At 36.9% G+C, this 13,834-nt stretch overlaps 1 long non-coding RNA gene and 1 other non-coding gene across 5 annotated transcripts; both read left to right on the top strand.

Moving 5' to 3' along the window:
• The first annotated feature begins 3,094 nt into the window (after positions 1–3,094).
• On the top strand, positions 3,095–13,310 carry LOC149534606 (uncharacterized). 4 transcript variants are annotated; one of them, XR_016356933.1, is made up of 4 exons: positions 3,095–3,236; positions 7,403–7,541; positions 7,822–8,084; positions 12,794–13,310. It is a non-coding gene; the product is annotated as an uncharacterized LOC149534606 (long non-coding RNA). The 4 variants fall into 4 exon arrangements; XR_016356932.1 differs by lacking the exon at positions 12,794–13,310 and adding an exon at positions 8,233–8,399; XR_016356931.1 differs by lacking the exon at positions 12,794–13,310 and having other exon boundaries at positions 7,403–7,491; positions 7,822–8,399.
• Positions 7,349–7,441, top strand: LOC149534607 (small nucleolar RNA snoR113). Its single transcript, XR_016358244.1, has one exon. It is a non-coding gene; the product is annotated as a small nucleolar RNA snoR113 (small nucleolar RNA).
• Positions 13,311–13,834: the final 524 nt, after the last annotated feature.

Genomic DNA, 13,834 nt, shown 5'->3' with positions numbered 1-13,834 from the left:
AGCATTATCTCAGGTGGAGCTTGCCAAAAAGATAGAAAAGGTAAAAGCAGTACTTGAGAACATATTCTCATTATACTCTAAGTTGTGTGATCCATCAATTTTCACACAAGAGACCAACCAACAAATAACGAGCTTGGAGAGAAACCTGAAAATATCAAGCAGGCAGCTACCCAAGGATCCAGCTCAGAGTGAGAAGCATTTTCAAACTACGCTTCACACTTGAAAGGAATTAGCTGTGTTAATAATAGATGAGGCAAACATAAAGGCCAAGTCAATACAGATTCAATTTGCCATCACCCCACACATGGAAGTTTTGCAAAAACAACTGGCCTATGCTGAGAATGTTTTAAAGAAAGACCCCAATCTTTCCACATTGGAAGGCCTAGTTCACCTTGCAGCAGAGACAATCATCCAACTTAAATAATTGGAAATTGCACTAGACAACTGAGATGCTACTCTTAAGATAATAATGGAGGTAAATAAATCCTTTTTGGCCAAGTATTCAATCAATGTATAAAACCCTTTGACATAAGTATCAAAAAAGGGGGAGATTATAAAACAAAGGGGTAGATACCATTTTGGGGGAGATAAACCAAAGGGGGAGATAAGGAGATAAAATTTGAAATGCCAAAAGGATACAATAATTGCAAGGGAAGATGTGTGAAAGGGGGAGTTAGAACAAAGCAAATAGAGAAAGAATGACAAGGCAAGGCAGAGATAAAGAGTATTAGAATCAACATGAGACAAATCCAGCTCGGGGGGAGTTTACAAAATTTGAGGTATCTTCACAAAAAAATTGAACAATTTTGAAGTTTTGTACAAAATGTATATTATGCTCAAAGAGATCAGTTTCATAGTGTTTAAGTGTTTTTGACACTCATGTCAAAGGGGGAGATTGTTGGTCTCAGATTGGTTTTGACAATTAAGTGCCAACACACTTAAGAAATTTCTTAGTTGATGCTGAGTATAATATAGATGCCGAGTCATTCAGATGCCGAGTGACTAACAGGTGCTAAGTAAACTACATGTGCTGAGTAGAATAGAACTACTATAGGTGCTGAGCAAGACATATTTCTATAGGTGTTGAGAAAGACAAGATTTCTATATGTGTCGAGCATCAGTAATCAGTAAGTGCCGAGTAACACAGAATCAACATAAGAGTTTGTGCCCTCACAAACTAAGATGTAAACCATTTTTTTGGCCGACATAAGATGAATCTTGAAGGATTAAAAGATAAGATCGAATCTATTTCATTCCTTATGCAATCAACATGCAACCAATCAGAAAAATGGAAAGAACATGCAACCAATCAGAAAAATGGAATGATTTAAGCAAGAAAGATGGATGAATCTTAATCGTAGATTCATACCTAACCCTTAGTCATGAAACCTTTTTAAGGAGGTTGAGACCCCATAATTCAGCAGTTTGAGAGAGAGTATGCATGAAGGGAATGCATGCAAGGAGTGAATACTAGAGAAGTTTTAAGGAAGTGAAAGGGGTGAGAAGACTTAGAAGAAGGACAACATTGCAGTATCAGTTAACATTAGAACATAGCATCAGTACTTCGAATAGAGTCATATCATATCAAGGAGGATCAGATAAGATTGAATAGAACAAGGATCTGAAATCAACAATTGAAGATTATAAGTCATCAGGTCAACACATTCTACTATACCTTTTAGCTAGCCATTGTATTAGGAGAATGAAAATCCTATGAAGATAGGTTGGTTTAACAACCATATTGTAAATCCTTTAACAAGGTGACATTCCAAGTGATTTTTTGTAAATCCTTTAGACAAGTCACCATTAACAAGGTGTTAGAGCCTGTTTCCTGGGTCTTCTTTTCTGGTCGGGTTCCTGTGCAAGTCCTGTTTGTTGGCTGGTTCTTTTGGTTCCTATGTTTGGTCTTAGTTTCTGGATTTTAGTTTTTTTTATCTACTGTCGGTTCCAGGTCCTTGTAAAACCTAGGTTTTTTATCTAGACTTTATTCGTGGTTTTAGGTCCCTGTAAAACCTGATTTTGATGCTACTTTTTAGTAGGTTTATGGGCTCTTTCCTTTTGGTTAGCGTGTTTTTTCCTTTTTTGAGGATGTAAAAGAGTTTCGGGGTCCCTTCAAAACTTGTTTTTACCATAATCTAAAACAAGGTGTTAGAGCCTTTAACAGGACAGGCCTTTCATAGGGCAAACCATTGATGATGGTCAAACTTTGTAACCTTGAAAAGTTACATATTGTTGCAGTGATAAGTTGTGGGTGTCATCCCCACCCCAATTTTACCTTCTCATTTTGGAGGGTTTCTAGGTGATCAAATATTGTGTTGTCCATTTTCATGCATACCTTTACTTTCATGTTAATTAGATATGTTACATGCATGTGATGATTTTAGTTAAAAGTTTTAGAGGCTAAAGTCTGTTACTTCTAATTCACCCCCACTCTTAGAAGTAAATCTTCCCGCTTATGAATTCCAACAATAATGTGTTCAAATTCATTTAAATTGATCTGAATTAAGAATTCAGACTACAGTACCTAGTGTGAAGCCTACGGTATTGTGATTTAATTGAAAAACAATAAAATTCAACAAGGGATTTTGTAAGCCAAAAAGTGACCCATTCTCTTCAAAATTGGAGTATATACAATGTTTGATGGATCCCAAGAGTCACTAATATCCTTTGGAAATAAAAATGAAAAGTCCATACTATTTAATTACAAAATAATCTCTAAAAACTACTAAGACTATGAAATTTTATAGAAAAACTTATGTCTATTTGTAGAAGTCGTAACTTTCTACTCCTAACTTGAAATCCCGAACTATCAACTTTGCTATAAAGATCTATAAGAGTCCAACATCAATGTTAGAAGATTTAAGTGAAGCATTGCACCTTCTATGATGTGCCAAAAATTGGAAATGCCCCAAATACCTCAAAAAATGCAAAATACTAAAACTTCCAAAAATACCTAAATGCTATTTTTAAAAAAAATTCTACCTTCAAAAATATTAAGTTCATGCCAATAGTATAATTTCAATAAATCAAAGTAGATGATATTATATTTAAGAATTCCTTCTAAAATATAAAATTGTTTTTTCTATATGCTTTTACATGAAAAACCTATCCGTTACCCCTTGCTAGTAAATAGCCAACCCTAGCAAATATAAACAGGTCAAGATCAATTAGAGAACTAGGGTTTAACGAACGCCTGAGTTGTGGAAAAATGGAATCTTGGACTGAGCTCAAATGAGGTACTCGATTTTTTGTTAAATCATCCTTCTTTGCAACTCTGATCATATGTCCTAACCAAGGATTTTTTGTTGATTAGAGTACAGGGAGTTTTTGGTCAATGCTGTAGGCTAGCTTTACTTAATAACCAACCATTCCTTCAGGTGGGTCTTCCAGCGGAGTGAAATAAAGACTTTTACTTCTATGCTTTTCAGAGGCTTACAGCCCGTGGCTATAGAGCCACGAAAATGCACTTCCTTTACATTGCTTTTTCCAACTTTTTAAAAAATTAAGTAAGTCCTCTCCTTTGTATGGAAGTGCATTTTCGTGGCTGTATAGACGTTGCCTACTTTACAGGCCTCGAACAGGATATGGTTTATATGTCAATATTGGATTGTGTGCAGCCTGTTTGCTGAATGTACATTCTTTCTGCTTTGTATTCTCATTTACTGTAGTCGACTATGTTTTGAAGTTTATCCTTATCTCAGTATACTTATTTCGGCGAGCCAGTTACTGCTGTTGAACTAATTTCTAAGCTTCTGAGCACTCATCGCTGCCTTTGTTTTGAAATACATCTGTTTTGCCCTTTCTCACCCTAAATAGTTTTATTAGTTTTAGCGAACCTTGCTTAAAACAGAAATAGAATGAGAAACACTGAAGCTGAAGAATGAGAAACACTGAACCTTGAGAAACTTTACTCAAGGCGCTACTGGAACCTGAAAATTCCCCCCAGTGGAAAAGTGGAAAGGTAAGGTGTGTGTTTCCAGGTGTTCTTGGTTGCTTGAAAGTGGCTGATCGCTGTAAGTGTCAAACTTTTGTCCATTTCTTCTTCAAAGCTCTCCTTATTAATATTTATCAGCATTTTGGTTAAACCTTTTGTTTACATTTATTACCACTTTGAACAATAATAGTACATTTTCTATTTCTGATAGTGGAATCAGTTTTAACCCGGAAACGCTTAGTTCTTATATCCTTGGAACTCTAAGACCTACCATTGATCCGGCAGGGATACTAAGGATCCGTATTTTTTACTCTTTTTAGTTCACTACGGTAGAATACAATTGACACATTGTCCTTGGTACTGAATCTATAATAAAGACTGTTAAAAGGAATTTGAATTTAAAATGAGCAATTGGGTATGACTTTATATGTTAGTCGTCGGCACTGTTACAGTTGTGCAGTGTTTAATCTACACACAACTGTGTTGAATATAACTTTATTTTTCCTCTGGTTAAGTATGCATTAGTGAGCCAATGAGAGATTTCCTCACCAAAAAAGCTATACAGAGCATGTTTATTATCAACTTTTGCAAGGAAATTTAAAGACAATTCTAGAAAAAGAAGTTCTATTTTAAAAAAGTGTCCAGAACGGAAAGCACATAGAAGTTTGCAAAATAAGAAAGCACAAAACAGCTTAACATTGTAATATTGTATTACACAACTAATCAAAATTTATTTTTAATTTAAAGATTTATCTCTTCCTGGTTTAGTGAAAAATGTGCATGCTTTATCCTTATTGCGGGGAAAAAGCCGTCAAAAGCTTACTAATTGTTGTTTATTGAGTTAGCTTGGACAGTTGTTTGTCCATATGTGATTATTTAGTAAATGATTGTTTTATTAACTAATTAGTTAGAGTAGGGACAATGATTTGTTAAGTAAAGACCACCTTTAGAAGCAACTAGATATCAATTTTGTTATTGGTTGTTGGGTTGTTTTGATCTCAACCGTCGATTGAGAATCAATCTCGGCCATTGGTTTTCCAACAGTAGTATAAAAGGGGGTCGGGGGCATTTGGAGATCACAAGTTTGAGAAGTATTTGCAGTGATAGAAAGTAGTCTTGTAGTGTTAGCAAAGGCGCAGTGATAGCGATGGGGATAGTAGTGGGGGAATATCAGCAGGAGAAATAGGGAGATTGTCGGACTTCTGCTAGTAAGAAGAGGCAATGAATTTTTGTATCTCTTGATTTGCTGAAGTTTAATGTAATTTCTCATCTGTAGAACTGGTTTTCCCCTAGGGGTTTTTCCAGGGACGGTTTGTCCAAAAATATTGTGTTCATTGTGTTGGTTATTTCTTTCCCTATTTTTTATTGGTGAAGTTGATGTAGATCACAAGTTTGAGAAGTATTTGCAGTGATAGAAAGTAGTCTTGTAGTGTTAGCAAAGGCGCAGTGATAGCGATGGGGATAGTAGTGGGGGAATATCAGCAGGAGAAATAGGGAGATTGTCGGACTTCTGCTAGTAAGAAGAGGCAATGAATTTTTGTATCTCTTGATTTGCTGAAGTTTAATGTAATTTCTCATCTGTAGAACTGGTTTTCCCCTAGGGGTTTTTCCAGGGACGGTTTGTCCAAAAATATTGTGTTCATTGTGTTGGTTATTTCTTTCCCTATTTTTTATTGGTGAAGTTGATGTTGTGTTATTTTTTGATATTAGCTATGAATTAATTTTCAGCAATTAAGTAATTGTTTAAGATAGGAGATTAATAATCAGTGACTGCAATAGTAATTTTCACAATTGTATCTTGAGTTTACGTAAGTGTGGCGAATGAGCTAATATTTTCCACCACTCGTTCGGGGATTAAAATCTTTCTTTAAGGGTTGCTTTGGAATTCTTCCCACCAATTGATCTATTATTCTCATTTTGCAATCATATTTTTGAAGATTTTGCCATTAGTCCCAGTCTAAGGCCAACATATAGTCCTCAATCTTTTGGATGTTTTGATGGCTGGTTAAATTGGGTCAAGTTTTAAAATATTCCTTAATGCCACAACCAAGTCTAGCTTCATGTTGTGAAAGGTTACATCAAAGTTTGTAATTGAAACCCTGAGTTTGAAATCATTGGTCTAACCAACATGCATGTTGGCTAGAGTTCATTACCACCATTTGAAATGCTGCAACCAAACCTTGCATGACGCAATCTTGGTTCACTATAACATGTTTTCTCGAGAGTATTCATGTTCACTGGCTCTCAAAAGTCGCTTTTCCTTGTGTATCTCACTTAGGAGCCATGGAAAAGTGAAAGAAGGTTTTTTCCTCTTCAAGATATTTGAAGGAAAGTACCTTCTAGATGGTGTAACTTTTAATCCGAAGCTTTGATTTCATTTTTATAAAAAAATTTGTATTGAAGATCTCAATGAGCCGAATACATCAAACTACTGATAGTTGTTAAAACCCTTGGAAATCCCTGATCTAAAGAGGACAACAAAGGAAATACTTAAAGATGCTAGATCTATGGCAACCAAGGATGAGGGATCTGGTAAATGTTGACCAAAACCTTTTAGAAGATCCAAACACAGCCAAACAACTCTGCGATAGTTGATATGAGCCCACAATTATGAATATATATTTCACAATTTTTTCTTTTCATATTGTGCATTTTTATTAAAATAAATTGAAAATCAATCTGTTAGTGCATCATAATTGATTGATGGATAAATTATATGATTTGACTTATGCAAAACTGAAACACTGTTATTACAAAAAAATTTAGAGAAAAAATTAGCTGCAATTTATTGAGTCCAAGTTGAAATGAGAAACAAGTACAAAATTCCCCCACCCCATGTGGTCTCCTTTTTGACGTTGGTGGTATTGAAGATTTTTTTAAAAATGATTGTCTTGTGATATAGACCACACGTTATGGCAGGAGAAAGCCAAGAAAGCTAGACAAAAAAATGCATATTGATATAACCCCTTAAAATAAATATTAATATGTTATTTATTCTAAAGGATGGGATTTATGTGCCTGTAAATATAAAAGGCCTTGAACGAATGACCTCACTATTGATGCAGCAGTAAAATAGTTGAAGAGGTGTGGAATAAGACCACATGTATTGCTAACATCTCTTTCCCAACTCAGTCTCCCCTATTTAATTTTTTTTGAGATTTACCTTAAGCTTGCTTATAAAATGTTCAAGTGAGTTCACATTTACACGATTGAGTCTGTCAATTCGTTACATTTACATGATTGAGTCTGTCAATGCCACTTTCTTCTCCTCTCATGCCTAGATTAGCTATTCCACAAATGACAATCTACTGCTTGATGCATTTAATGATTCCTGTATTGTTAGAATCTGGTATGAATCTTTTGTAGTCAACAGTACCAAACATGGGTGTTAATTTAAAGAAAATTATTTTAAAGTGGCAATGATGAAAACAAGGCCGGTCTTACAGCTGCTCTGGTTTCTATCAGCAGGTAGCAGTATGATGCTTCTCCAAGGTACTTCTGAGCCGTGTTCTTTTTATTTTGCAAAATGCCACTTGATAAGATGAGTGTAAGGCCAGGTGGGAAGCTCCCAAATCTTCACAATTATTCATCTCAGAAATCTAATGAGGTCTCCATGTGTTTCAATGTCATACATTTGCAATTAGCAATGTGTAATATTAAATTCATAAAAAATCTCAGATGCTTTAATGATTCTGTTAAGCTTATGGCAACGATGGGAAAAAATGTCTCATATGTGCCTGTTTGATAACTACTTTTTTATTTAAAGGAATTTGTGAGCTACTATTACCCATTTAAATACACATGTTTTTATTGTTTATGAAAGTTACAAGAAAATGTGTGTTAAATTGTTGATCTGACATGAAATTCTCATCCATGTTGGGCATCAGGTTTTTGGCATTTTGTTGTTTACTGATGTCCAAAAAGGAAGCTATAACAAAGGCAGTGGCTGGTTGCGTTGAGGTAGATGCTGTGACTTCTGTCTATGGTATAGGTTGATATTTGAAGGTTACTGCACTAACTGCTGTCAAATGTTATTGACTGAGCCTAGATCAAATGAATAACAGCTGCTATAAAAAATGTTGTGATTGTATATGTAGATAAAGTAAGTGAAGGATGGTAGATTGCAGAAGATGGTGCTAAACCTAAGGAGGTCTGTATGCACATATATCTAATGCAACTGGAATTCGAAATCACACATCCTGCAATTTTTCTCAAAGCTGTTTGTGCATTTATTATTTATTTGAGCTTGTCGCAGTGATGAAAAAGTTGTATTACAGTTGCTTTACTTACTGTTACAGGTAGCTGTGCAGCGTAAGATTTTAAGGGATTTTTGAGACAGCAATAATTTGTGCTAAGTATGTTTGAGTTGTCTAAGTCATAAAAAGTTTAAATTATAGTATGTATATTTTGGCATGGTTGCACTTTACAAATGTGGAAGGAAGCTTTCAAGGCGTGGATTTGATAATTTGGACTTTTCCATTTGAGATGACTTTTTTGGCATTTGTGGTTAATTAATGCATGGTCACTTATGTTTTTGATTAAGGAAAAAATGGGTTTTACAGGGGACCCAAAACCACATAGTTTACAGAATATCTAAAATTATCTGGTTGAAGTCCACAATGACAGAAAAGCTGCATAAAGTTAGCAGGAAAATGACAGCAGCAGCAAAACAAGAGCTGGCAAAAAACCAGCACCCACCTAAAATATCAGACAAAACTAAGCGAAGGACTTAAGTGTATCAGCTACCTCAGTCTCAAGAGTCTACATCTCCTGGGCCACTTTTTTCAGGTCCTGAATCTCCTGGGGAACATATCTGCCTTTCTCTTTAGGTTCTCTCTGGTCCTCCTTGAAGGCCCCAAATCCTCCTTCCTTGCATTTGTCTTTTTCTGCATTAAGATCCACAAACTTTGCTGGGCTTTTTCCAACATTCAACCATGGCAGCCATCATCATTGCAGTTTTATTGATGGATTTGTGGTGTGCTCTGTGATGGTGGTCAAAGTCTCCCTGATTTTGCCAAGTTCACTTTCCAACTGCTTCACCTTTTTTTAATTGCCCCTTTTCATCTTTTCCATTAGTTCAACGGTTCTCTGCAAACATTCAGCCATTGACAACTTTTCTTCTTCCATTGATAAGACACCAGTAGTTTTCTTAGGCTTCCCTTTACCTTCCATCACTTCCACTTTGCTACATACTGCCCTGTTCTTTATACCTCTTTCAGTTCGCAGAACATCCATTCAATAATTCTGAAATATCCACCTCGCTGTTTCTGGCTATGACCAATATGGTCTGGGGATTCCCTATTAGGCTTAGAGTAGTGGTCTTCCGGCTTCAAATCATCAGGGAATCCTGGCCTATTTACTCTGTCGGTGGGAGGATAGGAGGTGTAAGAGCCATCAGTGGCATCGGGAACTCTGGGATTATCCTCAGGGGTATCCTCAGAGTGGGAGACAAGTTTCTTCTCAAGGGAATCCTTTTGCACATTTTTAATTTTTCTGGGGAATAAGAGTTTTAATGGAAATATCGTTTTTCCCTACAGGCTTACGAGGAGTTTTCTTAGCGATAGTCTTGGAGGAAGGAGAGTCTTCTTCCCACTCAGTGTCCCAACCCCCCTCAGACAAACTCACATTTGTAACATGACCCTCTGAGGCCGAGGTGAGATTAGATGGGGCCAGCATACTGTTGAAATGATCATGGGTTAAAAGAATGAGACCAGCATGCAAAACAAGGTTTTTGCTAGGGCTTCATGCTCGACAGTGCTGTGATTCAGTGAGCAAGATAAATAAGTAAGGAAAAGAGATCTTCACCTTGTGCCGAAAGTGATTAAGCAAGGCAAAGTGATACTTATAGACTCTGGTAAATCTACCGTATACTGTGATATACTCCATGATAACTCATAAATCTACCATATACTATTATTTACTCCATGGTAACTCCATGATTTTCTATGTCGGTGGGAGGATAGGAAGTGTAAGAGCCATCAGTGGCTTTGGGAACTCTGGGATTATCCTCAGGGGGGGTATCCTCAGCGTGGGAGACAAGTTTCTTCTTAGGGGAATCCTTTTGCACAATTTTTATTTTTCTGGGGAGTAGGAGTTTTAACTGAGATATCGATTTTCCCTACAGGCTTATGAGGGGTTTTCTTAGGGATAGTCTTGGAGGAAGGAGAGTCTTCTTCTTCCCACTCACTGTCCAAATCCCCCTCCTCCTCAGACAAACTCACATCTGTAATATAACCCTCTGAGGCCGAGGTGAGATTAGACGAGGCCAGCTTAATGCTAGCATGCAAAACATGGTTTTTGCTAGGGCTTCATGCTTGACAATGCTGTGATTCAGTGAGGAAGACAAATAAGTAAGGAAAAGAAACCCTCACCTTGTGCCGAAAGTGATTAAGCAAGGCAAATGGTACTCATAGATTCTGGTAAATCTACCATATACTGTGATATACTCCATGATAACTCGTAATACTGCCCTCCACAACTTCTTAATCTTCCAGTATCAAAGTAGCTATTTGAAATTTTAGCCAACGCCTCCCTCTCGTCATTAGTTTTGGGAGACCGGATAACAGTTTTATCCAAGATTTTTCTACCATGGAAGAATATCACCCCCTCTGTAGAAAGCCCTGTAATTTCCCTATGAGGTTCTCTATCTGATCGACTTTAACCTTTCTCCAAGAAAGCACAATTTCTCCCTCCTTCCAGTTTTAGTAAAATTATAAATACTCATTAATTTATGATTTCATTCCATGAAGTTTTTCAAGGAAAGGGGCGAGACCTCCACTTACAATATGCCCTTTAAAGCAGCTCCACCCTTTTTCTGCCACCCTCATCCTAATGAACAACTTCCTTCTGTAAAACACAGTGCGGATAAACGAGGCCAAGAGTCAGCAACAGAGCCAAAATACCCACGATACGTGCCAAGCCTTGCTATCCGTGAAGATATTAAAGATGGCACTATTAACAGTGATGGTTACAACTTTACGCATCTTCATCATTATTAACTCTAAGAACACCAATTTTACCATGGAAAATCAAAATATCATAGTTGATTAGGGACCTGACATTAGCACCTAAGTCAGTGTATATCTGCCATGTCTGGCATTCTCCTTGTTTTACCCCTGCGATTAGTGAAATAATCGTCAACCTTATTAGCCACCTGAAAAACATGGGAGATTTTAACTTTATCAAAGTTTGATACTAAAGCTTTAGTTTCTTCCATCCAACATTTAATTGTCCACGAGGGGGGAGGGGGGGGTTACCCCTTAGGCAGTCTATGATGTTCTTAGAATTGCCTTCCACCCAGATATTTTTAATATTCATTCTTCTGGCTAGGTCAATCACCTGTTTCAGCCATGTGATTGGACTGTGAGCCCAAGGAGAGTGCCACAGCTGAATTTCTATTGCCATTATGATGATCTCTTAACACTCCCCCACTCTCACTGGCCTTGTTGGTTGTCACATCAAAATTAGCTTTAAAATTCAGTCCCAAGGTGGGTGAATCCAATGAACATTATCATGGTTCTTTTTACCTTGCTTAGGCTCTTCAGAAACATCACCTTTAATTTTCCAATCTTTTGCCATTTTCAGGTCATAATCAAAACGCATCATAGCCTCTTCCCTGCTTTCATTACACTGAATACTGTTAATGCTTGCATGGTCTAATGCTGCTCTGCAAACCTTATCAAGCTTCATACTCCTGTCAAGCTTCACAGCAGATTGTGTGATACGGTTGCTGTTGCAACTGGTGTCAAGGCGCTCAACTGAACCTAGGCAGTTCAAGTGGTAGCTGCTATAACAAGTAATGCTACTAATGTATATACACAGAGGGCAAACAGGTGAAGTTTAGTAGATGTTTGTAGGATTTAACAAACTATTCCATCCATGAATATAGCAAGGTCTGTGTACAAATTGTGTATATCGTATCTGCAGTTTTATGCTGCAGTTCTATTGCAAGTTCTGGAAATCTATTTTATGCAATTTTTCTTGAGTTCATTGAAATTGTGCGTGTAAATGATTTAGATTAGCCTCTGGTGGTGAAAGAATTTGTCTTACAGATTCTTCATGAGTGCACTTTGCAGGTATTTGTGTGTTGCTTAATATATCAAGGGACTTTCTGAGCCATTAGTATGCAGCATTTGGAAAACCATTTTAAATTATTTATGTAAGTCAACCATGTTGAAAAGCACAAATTGTGTATTTAGATTTTTGATATGTTTGTACTTGTGAAAGGGTGATTTTTGATATCTTGGACAAGAATCTTTAGGGGTTCCATTTTATTGTCAACCAATTCTTGGCAAGAAAGAACAAATAACATAGTGATTGTATTAAGGCTGCTACACGGACTGCTGTCAAGGGTTTTAGCTAAGCCCAAGCTAAATTAGTAGCAGCTGCTGCAACAAGTAATTGAAATGCATATGGATAGAAGAGGGGCCCAATCAATGGAGATAGTTGAGGGTCGAGAACTCTGTGAACTAAAAGAGTTCCATGTGGTTATATTTTGTTGGCACTATGCAAACAAAGTTTTCAAAACTAACTGTTGGAAGTACGGATGCAAGATCCAAAAGCTTCTTCTTGCTCACCCTCCTAAATGTATCTTGCTTAAATGAAAAAAGTTCCACTTCTATTGAGCTGGGTGATATTTCTAAGAATATGGCCATGCTGGGAATAGAAATCTCCATTGTCGTTGGCGTTTATGTGATAGCAGGCAGCAGTTGTTAATTGTCTTGGTAGCTGACAAAGTGTTCGATGTTAATGCTAACGGGCACTACGACCTAGAAATGTCAATGGTTGATTAATGTCAGTACACAAATCAGCACCAAATGTGGGTAATGCCAATGTTTGATGTTTGTTCTTGCATTGCAGATTAATGTTTGGAGGGAACATTCTGGGATGCAATAATTGCCTACTCCAGTTTGTAGATAAAGATTCATGGTGACTTGGTGCAGAATGCTCAACACCGATATGAATGCTACCTGTGTGACTCAACTGATCATTTGAAGTAGATTGGGTGATTGCTAGGAGAGATATACAGTATTAAGCTTTGCATCGAATCAATCGGAGCTCTGGATTAATATTTCTCCTGTGATCTGATTGATTACATTTGTACTAACTGAGAAATCACCTTAATGTATGAGGTGATCATTGCTAGGTAGTGTGAGCAGTCAACTAGACAATTATCATTATGCAAAATTACCATTTGTTATAAGTTGGGGAATATGCTTCATCACTGGAATGCATGTGAAGCATCTGCATATGCAACTCACCTTGGAAAATTGAATTTGACCTTGCTAGCCGAGTGCAACAAATTGTTCATTTTATTATACTTAATCTGATGACATTTTTCAGGAATTCTTAAATCAATCTAGCTAATTGGTAACCAGACCACTTTCAACTGAGTTATGATTTGGACATCTACTATTTCCATATACTATTAGAGGAGTAGACCATGGAGATGGTTTTTAGAGAAGGTACATAACCTCTACAGTACGAATGGCTGATATTATCACCAAGTCTCATATCAAAGTAAAGTTTGTGCATTTGGAGACTAGTTTGAAGTTTTGCAGAATAAAGCCATTGCTTAGAGGGAGTCTTAGCATTAGTGAATTCTTGGAATATGCTTTATTGGATGCTGCTTTGTGAAAGAAAAGTTTAAAACCCTTGTTAAGCCCTCTTATAGTAGCTATGATGGATCCACCCTCTGATATGGGTCATGGTGGATGTCACGTGTGTAATTCCATGACAACATCATGTGAGAGAATCTATGGTGACTTTATGTAAACATTTTGATGTCACATGTGTGACTCCATGATTTTTATGGGCCCGTCCCCTGTCCCTTGTGCATATGACAAAAATGTGACAATCTTTCTAATAATATACTCTTGTACTCAACATCATAAAGTGATG

Source organism: Cupressus sempervirens, chromosome 10 (genome assembly GCF_028749045.1).
Source record: "Cupressus sempervirens isolate cs-2001-9-10 chromosome 10, ASM2874904v1, whole genome shotgun sequence".
NCBI lineage: Eukaryota > Viridiplantae > Streptophyta > Pinopsida > Cupressales > Cupressaceae > Cupressus > Cupressus sempervirens.
The sequence above is the reverse complement of the archived record's forward strand: the minus strand, read 5'-3'. Positions and strand labels throughout refer to the sequence as shown.